General features: G+C 39.7%; 1 long non-coding RNA gene across 1 annotated transcript in view; it reads left to right on the top strand.

The window, feature by feature from the left end:
* LOC101162358 overlaps positions 1 to 13,964 on the top strand; it is an 87,414-nt gene that overhangs the window by 33,917 nt on the left and 39,533 nt on the right. The window contains exon 2 of the long non-coding RNA XR_002289995.2: positions 10,727 to 11,016. This is a non-coding gene — a long non-coding RNA (uncharacterized LOC101162358). The remainder of the gene's footprint in view (positions 1 to 10,726; positions 11,017 to 13,964) is intronic.

Here is a 13,964-nt window from a genome sequence, read left to right as displayed (position 1 = left end):
TAAATTGGTGTGAATCAGGAGCAGACAAAAGATGCTGTTTAAAAAATTCTCATGTCACTCCGGAATAAAGGTTGCAGGAACCTAAAAAACAAAGTAAAAAAGAAAAAAACTCAAGTTCCGGAGTCTGAGTCGCAATTTTGGGGGGAATCCGCCAAGCTCATTCAGAGTACAATCAATTAGAGATTTTTTACACCGATTTTTACCTGCAGGAAGCCAGCATCTGAATGACCGTGTTTTCAGCAGTACAGTGATCCCTTGCTATAACGCGGTTTGCCGGTTACCTGTGCGTCAATAACGTTGCAGTTTAATATGTGCACGTACGTAAATCAGCTTGCCAAATTTTCATTACTACGTGCAAATTCTCTTGATGGTGGCATGTCGGTGTATAAGGATCTTTTTGCAAAGCAGAAAAAAGAGCGACAACAACTGCCGATCACTATGCTCTTCTCCCGAACAAACACAGCTGCACCGCGGGCTTCAAAAGAAGAAAACACTGCAGAGCGGAGTCAGGATGCAGCGGCTCAGTCTGTAAAGCAGTGACATACACCTGAGTCACTATTTGTCCCACTGTACTTTGTATTTTTTTCATAATCATTTTAAATTTTCTCCCGTTTAATCCAATACTCGGGTCGCGGTGGGCGGGGCTAATGTCCGCGATTTGAAGCCTTCTGTTCACATACATTAAAAATATTATTTGACAGTACAGTACAGAGTTATTTGTTGAAAAAAAGGTTTCTAAAGTACTTTTATTTGTGAAACAAATGCTTGAGCCTGTAAATTGGTGTGTTCTTTCTTTTCAATGTATAATAGAGTATTTAATTGTATAATAATAGTTTAAAAAAATAGATGTTTCTACTTCACGGATTTTGCCTATCACGGGGTCTTTTTGGAACGTAACCCCCGCGAAAAACAAGGGTTTACTGTACTGCAATGTCACTATAACCCAGTTTGATGACCAGCATTTGTCAAAGAAAAGAAAATGATGCAAACAAGAAAAATATAAAAAATTTGGGAAGAAAACAATCAGATTCTCCTTCATGTTTGTTTTGGACGGCGCTTCTTCTTCTGCGCTGCTGTCATTAGCAAATACTGATACACTTACCTACAGTGCCTACCAGTGGTTGTTAGCGCGAAACAGCTGTTAGACGGCAAACGATTGTTAGTGGGAGAAAAAAATGAATGAATGAGCATATTTATTTAAAAAAAAACACACATAAGTCACCCCTGAGTGTAAGTCAAACCACCTGGCCATACTGTGTAAGAAACTGCGACTTGCTCCATGAAATATGGGATTTGTGATGTAGAAAATACGCTGGGCAGGTCACAAGATCCCTGCACCGAGCCCTTTTCAGCAATAGGGAGGGGAAGAGGAGGCGGGGTTACTCCATCCCAATGATCCTACCATTAACTACAGGCGAAATTCTGATTAACTTCTGCCACTAAAAATGGCATAATCGTAATTAAAAGATCACTTGAAACCTCTTTACAATAGATCAAAAGATGATTGGAGTGAGACTTGCTTGGGGAAGAATACTTAGAAGACTACGTAACTGATTTAAATGAGAAGTTTAATTGTTGTATTTTGTTTAACATTAAAGTCATCCTTTAGCACACTTCAGATCAGCACTGAATATTGAGTGTAACAAGGTGATATTTAAGTGTGGAAAGATTTTTAAATATGTTGCATCAGTTAGTCTCTCAAACATATGGGTAAACAAATGTGTGTGTGTGTGCAGGCATGTGTGTAGGTATCATCTCGGCTCAGTAACAGCTAGCTAAAGGCTAAATGACTCTCCACACTTCATTAATGGCGACGAGGTGAGCTGCTCATCTCTTTATTGTTAGCTAGCTCTAAGCTGCAATAATCCCAAACAAAGGGCCAGGGCCTCGCAGCAGCCGGCGTGGATTAGACCGCTTTCTAGAAACAGACGAGAGCGATTCATTCTCATTCAAATTGGCCCATAAACAAAACCAGTGGTGGCTTTGAGAGGAGAGGAGAGAAGTCAGTGTATGATGGAGTGACTGTGAAACATCCTATATGTGTACATATGTAATATAGTTATTTACGTCTTTGTTCATTAGTCCAACTTTTGAGATCCATGTTTAAAACTTCTCAAAAAAAACAGTAGACAAAGCGATTTAGTTCCTTGTACTGAATCAGTTAATTATATACTCCACCAATATTTTTTTTTTGGGGGGGGACTCATTGTGCTCAAAAATCATCTTGATTTTGAACAACTGAGTTCTTCAGGCTTAAAGTGTTACTTAAAAAGTGTTATAAAGTGTTACTTAAAAATAGTTTAAGTAACATAATCTACTATAAATGTTCTGTTTTCCAACAACAGCCTCATGTTTCATCAGAAGATTACCAAAGCTTGGTATCAAAGACATGGTATGGGTGTTGGACTGGCCTGCAAACAGTCAAGAGACAAGCTGTGTTGGAGAGTTGTGTTTGGGTTTGTTGTAAAGATTAGAAACTACAAACTGAAAAGTTTCTTGCTATGTTTGCAATGTCTCAAAATCTTTTAAGTCCTCAAAGTGTTTTGAGAAAGAATGGTAAAATTATAAAGTAACAGAAGTTGTATTATCCAAACATTTTTAGGTATGTGTAGAGCTGCATGTCTGAAATGCAAAAACGATTTTTGGCCCATTAAATTGGGCCTAGGAGACAAAGCCAGACATATCTCCTGTCTAAATCTTTACAACAAAAGTCAAAAGTAAGAATGACAGAATTTTCTTTTTCTTTTTTACTTTTACTGATTGAGTTTTGGGCACATGAGAGACAGTTTACATGAAGATTTTAAAAGTAGAGAAGTAAAGAAAAGTTTCTGAAATATTGAACATACAAGGTCAATTATAGACCTACTGCAGTGAAAATTATATTTTTGGTGTTTTTAACACGTTCTTGTGGTATTTTCCTTATGGAGGACAGATATAGAGAAAATTAATCTTACAATTATATTTCTAAGCATTTCTTTATTAAAATCTTTGTGAATCAGAAGAAGACAAAAAAAGAAAAGCGTTTGGAAAAAGCTTGTAGGAGTGACATAGGTGCTACCACCAGTGTGCCACCAATGCATTCACTTGCAGACAAATAGATCCATGAACGTCTTCATTTTCCTCATCCGAACTGGCATCTGGCTCAAAACCTTACGGCTCGATAGCTCAAATATTGCTCACCATTTTTGTTGCACCGATAACTGTAGATTTGGGGTGTGAGGGGCTGTTAGCTAACGGAAGAGTGTAAACAGATAGATAAGAGGACATGGAGGCAGGCTTACTCTGTGCCAACAGTCCCACCTGCAACTCTGATGAACTCCTGCCGCTCTGCAGAAACTATGTCCTAGAAAACAACACAGCTTATTTAATGTTGCCTAAAAACACCATAGTCATATTTATAAGACCCCTGGGATTGCATTTACAATAAATCAAAAGATGACTGGAGTGGTACTTACTTATTTACATTTTAAAATGATATATGATCTATAAATGTTTTACAAAAAACATAAAAAATATTTAGACATGTCAGAAACGTAGGCAACGTCCAGCTTCACACGCAGACACATACTGATGTTTTTCTTGTGGTGAAAGTTCTCTCTACCCTGCTGCCATGACCCTTAGCTATCAACGCTGACCACCTAACTGGGTTGTAACCCTCAAAAGTGTGTGAATCTTTTGCTTTATAGTCCCGTTTCTGCAAAGGGTCGTCATAATGGCTCTTTGAGAGGTGGTGGCCCCACAAGGAGATAAAAACGAGAGTTGGAACACACACACACAAAGGTAGTACAGCAATTCACTGATGAACATTGGTTTCATTTTAATTCATTTGTATCACCTAGTTCAGCCTCAACCTTAAGTCCTTCTTTCTCCATAAACCTAGTCCCTATAATTCATTATCATCAGGACTATTGTTTAGTCCTCCAAATTAAATATGCGTCTCAAGAGAGTCAATAAATATAATAAAATAACATCATAAAAGTCCACTCATATTTACAAAATGGATATCTTGGTAATTTTTTATCTAAAAGGTCTTGCTAGATGATCCTCAGAAAAGCTGTGTTTGTTAATTTATGTATTTCTTTCTTAGTTGTAGACTGTGTTTAGAAGCGTCATGCATGTATAGTTAATTCTGGCTCACTTATAGCCCTTTTTTCATAATCATAAAACTTTCTTTAATCAAAAATATTCCAGGTGAGCTATATAGCTTCATTCCTGTGTGTACAATCATCAGGTAATGCCACACAGAAAAGATCTTGCACCGTGATGCCAATACTTAATCATAGCAGTTGAATGTCAGTTGCACATTCCACTCCAGCTCCTCAATCTCCTCAGTCGGTCGAAATACTGAGCTCTCTTTCCAAACAAGCACCTTTTGGAAGGGCACTGCACTAGAGCTGACAGATTTACAAGATACTTTGAAAATACACAATCAATGTTTTCGTGGTGTCTGAGTAAAACATGGATAGAGGGAAAAGCTAAGAGCAAATTTTCTGTATGTAAATCATTGATCCATCAACAAGAAAACAGAAGATTGGGATTTGTTTCTCCTGTTGCATAGTGTGATAAAGGTGCAGAGATTTTTTTTTTTTTATCTAAAAGTGTTAGACCTTAAAAAACATTATTGTTGAAAAAGGTTGCAGTGATGACACTTCAATCTGATTGCCCTTGTGTTAGTATTTCCTGAGTTGATAAGTGACTTTGTGTTCTTTTGGGTTTTCCTTTCACTTGATAGAAGGCTGCAAACCAGATTCAAATTAGTTTTTGTCCCATTTCACTCCAGCTCCTGCATCAGACTCTATACCACATAGAACTGTCACTCAAATGATGAGTTATCCTGGAGCCACTCTGCTAAACTGACTATCAGTAATAACATAAATAATCTCAGTTCAAATTTTAATTTTAAAGTTAGTAATAATCAGTGAATATTACGTTTATATGTGTTTTTAATGCTCAAAGCAACAGTCTGTTTTTTTTCTTCTGATGATTATCCAATTACCGAGCCTTATTCTACATGGGTTTGATCATTATTAGCTGTCCATCAAGTGCACTGGAAAAATCCTTTATTGAAGCTTTGATTTGGATCTAAATGAAGTGAAATGTCTGGTTAAAATGATCAGTTTTGACATTACATTTTTGATTGAAGGCTGTAATTTTCTGGTTTATCAGAAGCCTCAAATAACTTAAAGAAGTGGCTTTAAATTAAACAATATGAGTTAGAATTCAAGTCTTTTACTCATTAACACTGTCAAAAACCCCTAATTCTACCAAATTTTAATCTCCAGCAAGATACTAAAACCCTGATGTGATGATTGCAGTCTTTTCAGCACTAAGTGTCATGTGACTTTCATCTTAAATCTAACCCTTCGCTCAAAAAAATCTGGACGTCTGGTTCTTCACAAAATGACATTTAGCATAATCTGTGTTTAGCATGTTATGATATCTCTCTCTGTAGAAAATCCTATTACCTTAGAGTGGTGTTTGTTTTCACAAAGGATTTTTACCAGGTTAAAAAAAACCTGTGCTCAGCTGTAAGGCATAGCCTCCAAATCTCAATCAGTAGAGCTAGTTCAGTAACCATTATAAAAAAACTCACAGCTGCCATTATCTGATTAAGATTGTGAAAGCCTGATCTCAAAGAAAAATAATCTCAAATTATTACTAGAAAATATTTGATCTCTATTGTCACAGAATCAAAGCACAGCATCGCTAAATTGGGATTTAGCTAAGCGTGGCTATTTAGTCTCTTGCATGTTTTTTTGCCACTGGAAGATTTGGTACAAGACTGATAGAATGCGGAATGTTGAGCTCCACAAGGGAAAAATCAATGGAATTTGTTGATAGGTAACAAAAACTGTAACTTAAAAAAATAAACCAAACAGTTTATATTTCTCCAAACATAATGAATATTTACCCAAATATGGGAAATTTGACAGTTGGGGAAAATTCTACATTCCCCAATTGGTCAAAGCATGAGCATTAGAATCAGATGGACAGAGATCATTGAAATTGGTGGGTTTCAATAAAAAAAATGCATTGAGAGGGATGGGGTTAAATAAGTGTTGGGGCTTTGATTTTTTTTTTTTTACTCCTAATGTAGATAAGATTCAAGAGAAACTGACCACCTTCATCTGTTTTAAGCCCCCAAAATAGGTTGTCCAGCAGTTACTCATTCATTGTCTTTTATTGGGGTAACTTGAAGCCTGTTTTTGATGGTTTGTATGACCTTTGTCACACATTTGTCACAAAACCACTGGCTTTTATCAAAACTGCCAAATCAGGAATGACTCATTGTAGTAGCTGGAACACGGACCATTAGGGTGCTGAAGAGTTGATTATTTGATGCTCACCTATCAATCAAGAGATCATGCTCGTCAGAGAATTTTTTTTTTTCAGGCCTAGACGTTTTCATAAACACATAACAGAGAGAATTGTTTCTTCATTGTTCTTTTATATAAAATGCATTGTAAACCTAGTAATGAGCATCAGATAACACCGAGGACAAAAGTGTCACCCATGACTCTCTGATGTTGGTGAAGGTTCTCATTTATCCAGGTGACACTGTCTTGGGGTTGAGTCATGAGTCTCCTTGAGTTTCCTAAAAGTTTGATTATCTGATGTGTTCTCATGTCTGCGTTTGGCTCTGACCAAATGTGGGTGCTTGTCTCTCGGAGATGGGATTACATCAGAACTGGAGCTGTCCAAATTTCAAGGACACTTCAAATGGAGCCAACAAGCGTGCACTGCGTATGGATGTTCTCCACTGTTGCTTTATGTTTAGCCCCTTGGTTTTCTTTCATGTATTGGAGGGAAAAATTCATCAAAGTATGACGTCAGATTCATTTACTGGCACAACTTTTAAGATCTGCCTTAAAAGTGAAAATACTTGAAAATGCCACCAGTAAAAGTCATGGGATTTTTATTGTTATTCCTTAACAAAGAATGTGTGCAAAAATGCACTTTAGAGTCGTTTGATTAATAATGTTATTAGGGAACTTTATCAGTGAACCCAGGCAATGGACTTAAAAAAGGGGGCAACCACTGGAAACTTTCTGTGCTGCTCTGTTAAACTGTTAGCAGAGATTTCTAAATTAATGAGATCCAGTGCAGCGTGTTGTTCAGCAAATACCTGACAGCTGTATGCTTGCACTTCCTTCTCTCCTGGGAACAAAAGGTGCTGGACTGACCAGAGCATTAAAGCTCTGTAGGTGGTCAGCACTTTGGTATCTTCAAAGCCTTAATCCTCAACTTTCCAGCTTCTGTCCTGCACTTCTCAAATTTCTCCCATGCTCACATTGAAGAAGATAAATTTGAAAATGATGTCTACATATGTTAAATTATGTTCAGAGTTGCATTTTGAAGTCTGAACAGTTGTCTGTCCACATCCAAAGCTGAACGCAGCATCAAAGCTGTGCATTGGATGGTCACAGGCTGGTTTTTGGGCTGAATCTTCAATAGTGGAACCTTCAATTTGACACCCTGTGATCACATATGTAGAGCTGAGCTGATGTCAGGCTACAGAAAGACTGCACAAGAGGAAATACATTACCAAGTTCAGCCGACCAGGTTTTTTTTTTTTTTTACTTTTACATAAAGAACTTTTTTTCTGTTTCAAAGTTTTGCAACATCAGAGCATTTCTGTGATCGTCTGTTTTTAAAGATCACTTATTGTGTTTGATTTTTTTATTGTGTACATTTTTTCATGTTTAACTGAAATCACACCAGGCTCTCGACTTTGATTCAGTAAACTTAACAACTGATGAAGGATTACAGTAGACAGATGGAAGTGCATAAACTGATCAATACCTGATCTGCTTTCATTTTAATCTTTGACACATCCGTGACTCCTTCTTCATATGTCCACAAAGAAAACCATTTCATGAATTTCTTTTATGATTTAATTCAAGGTGAAATCATGAATACGTCCAGATTCTATTTTCAGAGAGCCACCTGGAGTTTGTTGCTTTGCACAAAGAGCTGTTGGCACATCAAGTTTGCAGTTTTCAGATGGTAAAGTTTGAATCAGGATAGATGGATGAGAGGAAGGAAAGATGGCTTGAAAAGCAGACTTGAGTTAGCACCATTGGACATATTAAATGTTGAGAACCTTCCCTGAAAAGAGCTCTTCCACAGTGCAGCTATCTCTGCTCAAGGACGAGTATTTCAGTGCTAATGAATGTGTGTGCGGTAAAGTTTGTGCGTCTGCCATGATTGACAGTTGGCTGGCTGCATCTCCTTCAACCAGGGCCTCCCTTTTCAATGGATACTGTGTCAACGTGTCTGCATCTAACACACACACGCCCTCACACACAAGCAACGCAGTCGCACAAAGGGAGAAAAAGCTCGCTGCGGTTCTCCCATCAGGCCGAGCTGCAGGAAACACAAAAAACAGAAGCTGCAAATGTGCCCGCTCTCATGCATATGGAAATGTTAGCGTGTATGTGTAATGTGATTTGTGTGAGCGTCTCTGAGAGCACAAATGTGTGAGTGGACATTTGTTGTGCGCATATGTGTCAACAGGCAGCCTCTGTGTGAAGCACATTAGCATGCAGTGATGATGCCGGCCTTTTCTAAATGTTCTCGTGGTGCCAGCGGACCTTCTCTCCCTCCCTCTTTGCTTTTTCAAACATGCTATCACATTCGCCGGCCTTTGCGGATGGGTTTATAATTAAAAGTGCTCCAGCTGTCTAATAGGAGCGGCATAGCTGTGATTTAGACTGTGTGGCACAGATTGATCAGATAAAGTCAAAGAGTAGCATTTCGTTATTGCCGAGCCTATTCACACTCAAAGTGCTGATCTTCTCTCTGCCTGTCTGTCTGCCTGCCTGCCTGTCTGTCCCTCCTCTTCAAATCTTCCCCTGCTGCTTTTCTTCCCACAGTTTTACTCAAACAGTCTGTTCACCTGTTAACTTCTCCATATGCTTTAGTTTAGATTAATCCCCTCACACTGTCTCCTGTTTGAATGCCTGCATGTGGGACATCTGTGATCTTCGGTTTTGCTGACTTGAAAAGTGGCGTTCTAGAAATGTTAAGCGTCTCACTTACTGTGTGCATCAGTACATGGCTTTTATTTTGAAAGCTAAATAAGTTGTTTCTTCCACATTTGACCCAATGCCATAAAAAAGAGCAATAAATGATGTGTATTGTTTCTGTTCTAAAATGTTTTAAACTTTATACTTCTTAAGTGTCACATTTTTAAAGAGTTTTATAAAAAGCATCAGACAAAATGGACGACTGTGCCTTTTTGAAATGTTTACACCTCCTGCACTCATTTTCATTTAAGAAACAAGATGAAGCCCACTGTATCTGCCACTTGTTTGTGTTTTGATTGTTTTTCTAAAGTTAAGGAGGATGAAACTCCTCTGGAGTCGCTCTGTGTTACAGAATTTAGAACTGGCTTCTGTGCTCTCCTCTCCTCACTTTCCAATGATCCATTATTCCTGCCTTCATCCGGCTTGCTCTGTCCTCTCTTCTTCTCTCTATTCATCTCTTTTCTCAGCTCTCCTCATCCCTTCATCTCACACGCCTTTCTTCTCCCGCTGCCCTCCACCCTCAATCCCTGTGATGGACAGGGTGTCCTCACCTTGTAACGATCAGTGGCATCCAATATGTTTGCTTTGGGATCATCCCCTGTGTGTCCATTGTGCGTCTGTTAAATGCTTTATTGATTAGCCCTAAGTTAATTACGAATTACATCAACTGCCGACCGACTGAGGTGGCCCCCTGACAACTCTAGAGTCCATCCTGGAGGGGGTGATACATGTTGACTGCACACACACATACATACAGCTGCAGGCGTGCAACTCAACCTTAGCAGGTTGCATTAGTCACCCTCATTCCCTCCTATTAACACCCCTGCATTTATGACATTTCACAGTGCCTTATCAGCGTTTTAAGGGCATGCAATATATATTCTGAGCAATTGTAGTTAGAAGGGTAGAATTAGAAACACGGGCTGTCTGCAGGAGTCTCTGCATATATGCACTCCCTAGAAGGTTTCATTCTGTGGAGCACAACTTGACACACCCAATGCAGAATTATGAGATGTGCTAAATCTACCCCAGACCTCTGGAGACTAATGTATTCTGGATTTAAGCTCTATTGTGAAATCCATAACATGCCTGCACCTGACCTGCCCTCCTGAAACAACCACCAGGACTGACTGCTGGCAAAGTTAACTAATAATAATAATAACAATATTAATAATAATAATAATATCAAAAGTTGTTACCATTGGCTGACACATTTTTTTTACTTTTTTTTTCTTTTCATCCCGTGTCGGTTTCTCTTTGACATTGCCGTGTACTTTGTAAAAGAAAAAAGAGCGAAAAAAAAATCTTTATCAAATCCCCATTCTGAGGCTTTCAATAAGGCAGGCCATTACCTCACTGGCGCTTTTGTTCGGCCTATACAAGAGAGAACAAAATGGTTATTCAGGAGGACGCTTTAGATTTTTATTGTGGGCTCGCTATTCACAAAGAGCACCGTTATTGTATTAAAAAGAACCATCTGTGACAGAAACAATGGCTTCAAATTATCTGTGAATACCCAGTGAACAAAATATAAAGCTTTTTTCCTGCTCATTATGTGGGCTAAGCTAGGGGGTGGAAGATAGGAGAGGCACAGACTTTGCTATAACTGACTTTTGTTGTTCTTGCTTGCATTCTTCTTTTTAAATCGGCCCCCTTTTCACATTGTGTGTCGCCATAAACGGCTTTTCTTGTTGCAGGGCGAGCGGAGAGAAGACAGCGGAGCTGCAGACAGGGAGCGGGGCTGCATGCGCGGCGCTGCGCGGCCCAACCAGAGGCACGGCGGTCGGCTGGAATGCGCGCGGACTACCGGGTTATGGAGCGCAGCTGTGCGGGGATGGGAGCCGGGGGCGCTGCCCCCCAACTGACCGACAACTGCCTGTTCGGATGAAGCGAAAGTCGGATATGGAGGAGCTGGGACGCGCGTAATGTCATCCTGTTTAGAATTTCTGCCGAGGAATAGGAGAAGAGGACAACACCCAAACTGGCAGTAAGTTGGAGTGCGGTGGAGAGGAGAAGCCCTGCGTGTGTCGGTGTGTGCGTGCGTGAGTCAGTGTGTGTTGGGTTTGGTGTGTGCGTAAAACGCGTAGTGTTGTGGAATGACACCGTATGGCATCTGGAACTTGACTGTCGGAGGTGTCGGCCGGTTTTCTTCCAGTAAACGATGTTCAACGTTTATTCATTTTTATTTAGTTATTTATTTTTTTCCAATTCAACGTCTTCTTTATTCCTCTTTTAGTTTTCAATTCAATCAATCTGAGCCTGAAAAAACAGTTCACATTAGTACATTTAAGAGCCGCTATTATTGGCCAATTTAATTAATTGAATGTCATCATAAATTTATGTTTAAACAGTTTTCTCGCTTTATGGGCTATTTTCTCCATCATAATTCTGCACTGGAAAAATCCATTATGGCCTTCTGTGATTAACGTCATCTCGTTAATTTAACAATGCTGTTAAACGCGCATGCCTAATTAAGAAAAAAACACATTTGGAATTCATTTTAGTTGACCTTTTTCTGCTTGGACCTATATTTCTAAAGTCTTAAAAAAGAAAAAAAAATTCAATCAGAAATGTAGAATGTTTGTCGAATTCTTGTTAAGAGGAAAAACAGTTTAGTCGTCTATTTAGATAATTGGGTTAATTAAATGTCCTATTTTTTCCACCTTACTAATAAAATTGACTCAATTATGTTGAAGTATTTTCTGCGCTGCGTCTTTAGCCAGTGTTACGGCCCCTAGTGGATACAAATACGAGACTCTTTCTCGAAGTTACCCATTCGCGCGCGCCTTTCCGGTTTTCAAGTTTTGGATAATCTGTTTGCAGCGCGTGAACTTACCTCCAAACCCAGCAGCCAAGTCAAAATGGGATAGTTTTTAAATAAAATCAACTTGTATGTTTTATTTTATTTTTATCCTTGTATTATTAGCACAGTCGACCTACATTTATGCAACTACAAACCAGTATTTGGATTTCACAGCACGGCGCTCGTTGTGTTTTGCAGGATCCATCCCAACTTGGTGTAGTGGGGGGGTGGGGGGTTTACAAGTGGTCCGAGGGAGCCGCCCCACTAGTTTTTTCCTTTTTTTATGTCCCCCTCTCTCTTTTTTTTCCCCTCCAAACAACGGCTTTAATTCAGGGTGATTGTGGATGCAGGGCCATTCCCGGCTGGCTCGGGCATGCTTTCAGAGCGCTGCAGGGCCCCGCTGTTCCTTTATTATCATAAGCAGATTAGAGGTAGCGGGGAACACACTCAGATGCAGATAGTAGCCGAGCGGCCCATTTCAACCTTGCATTATAATGGACCGAGCTGCATGTGTCGCCTCTCGCAGCCTATTAAGCACAAGATGAATCTTATGTAAGGTTGCCGGGGCCCGCATAATGAGCGCGCGGGGGCTCCTCTCCTTCATTTAATATCGAATAACTAAAACAAAATAATAAGGGCTGATCTATTCGCTTTCAATTATGATTTAATCTAGAAAAGCTAAATTAAATTATTTCAGGTGTGCGGAGATACTTGATCTATTTTTAATTAGCCTTCTGGGATTGTCTGAAATGAAGATCATCACCAACGTCTGTGAACTTTGGCGGATTTTAAACGAGCCGGTGTCAGAAAATAGTTTAAGGCTGTATCTAAGTTGTGTATTAAAATGCACCTTTAAAACTCTATAATGTATTTGTTGCTGCTCTCCTTGAAAAAAGGCCTGAAAATGCGGTTGTTTGCTGTTCTCCTTCTGTCCACTAGGCGGCACTGGTGTCACGCAGCAGCACGCTTTGCGGCGTTTCTGGATGGAACTCTAAACAAGTGGCACAAACACTTTCAGCCTCATAAAACTTCACTTGTTTTCTGTCTGTTTGAGCCACGCGAGTATGTGGTTTGATTTCGCACTGCGTTTGATTCCAACTTCACCTCACAATAATCCCAGTCTGGCCGTTTCTTGATCCAGGACTAATTGAAGCGCAGGTGAAGGCCGCGTTTTGATTCCCACTAATTGGCTGACACACTTGTTGGAACTCCTATGAATGTGTAGATCTTTTGTGCGAACACACTTTCATCTTAAAATATTCCTCACCTTTCATTCGGTCCCTGTCTCGTGTCTCCGGTGCGCGTACCACGCCACAAAGACCCATGCGTAACTGCAGCGCTGGCACTGTGGAAGTGGAAGTGGAGTTGGGGTCTTTGTCCGGACAGATGTAGCGACAACATCCCAAACAAAACGCGCTTATTTGTGCTAAGATGAGGCCGTCTGCCTTCTGTGTGTGTTGGCATTCAACTTCACCTAAACAAAAGGACTGGGGGAAACATCTTGGATTACCTTTTCTCTTTTCAAGGCTAAAAAACGAGCCGTGGACACCCCCCCCCTCTCCACCTTCTTTTACGCACACATTCACCCCACAGCTCTGCTGTTCAGAGCTTTCAGTGAGTTAACTCACAAAGTTTCTTTGCGTGTTATGTTATTGGGCCATTAAGTAGGGTTGATTAAGTGGCTTTTTCATTTGGTCTGGATATGCCTCATATTTCATCTAAAAAACAATTTAGAATAAAAATAAATCTGTTCTTTTTTAAAAGAAATAGTGTCATGTTGCTTCAATATGTCTAATTTAATTTTAAAAACGTATTCAAAAAGTAGTCTTTTTTTTTTACTTGTACTTATTAACTTTTTACATTTTGAGCTTTTAAAAGTTACAAAAAAGTAATTTCTGATTTTGAAAATGCTGCATCTCTGCGTCGTATAAACTTCCACCTAAAAGGTGTAACGTATTCACAAAGCGCTATCAAACATAGAAATTCCCACAAGCAAGATGAAATAGTAAATATGTACTTAGTATTGTCTGATATGGGCAGCAGGAGCCGGAGTGTACGCCTGTGCCTCGCTGCGCTCCAGACTCCGCCCTTTTCCGACCACACGCTCTCCCATTGGCGCGCGGGGCTCGCTC

Source organism: Oryzias latipes, chromosome 4 (genome assembly GCF_002234675.1).
Source record: "Oryzias latipes chromosome 4, ASM223467v1".
Taxonomy (NCBI): Eukaryota; Metazoa; Chordata; class Actinopteri; order Beloniformes; family Adrianichthyidae; genus Oryzias; species Oryzias latipes.
Note: the sequence above shows the minus strand (reverse complement) of the source record. Positions and strands in the feature narration are given on the sequence as shown.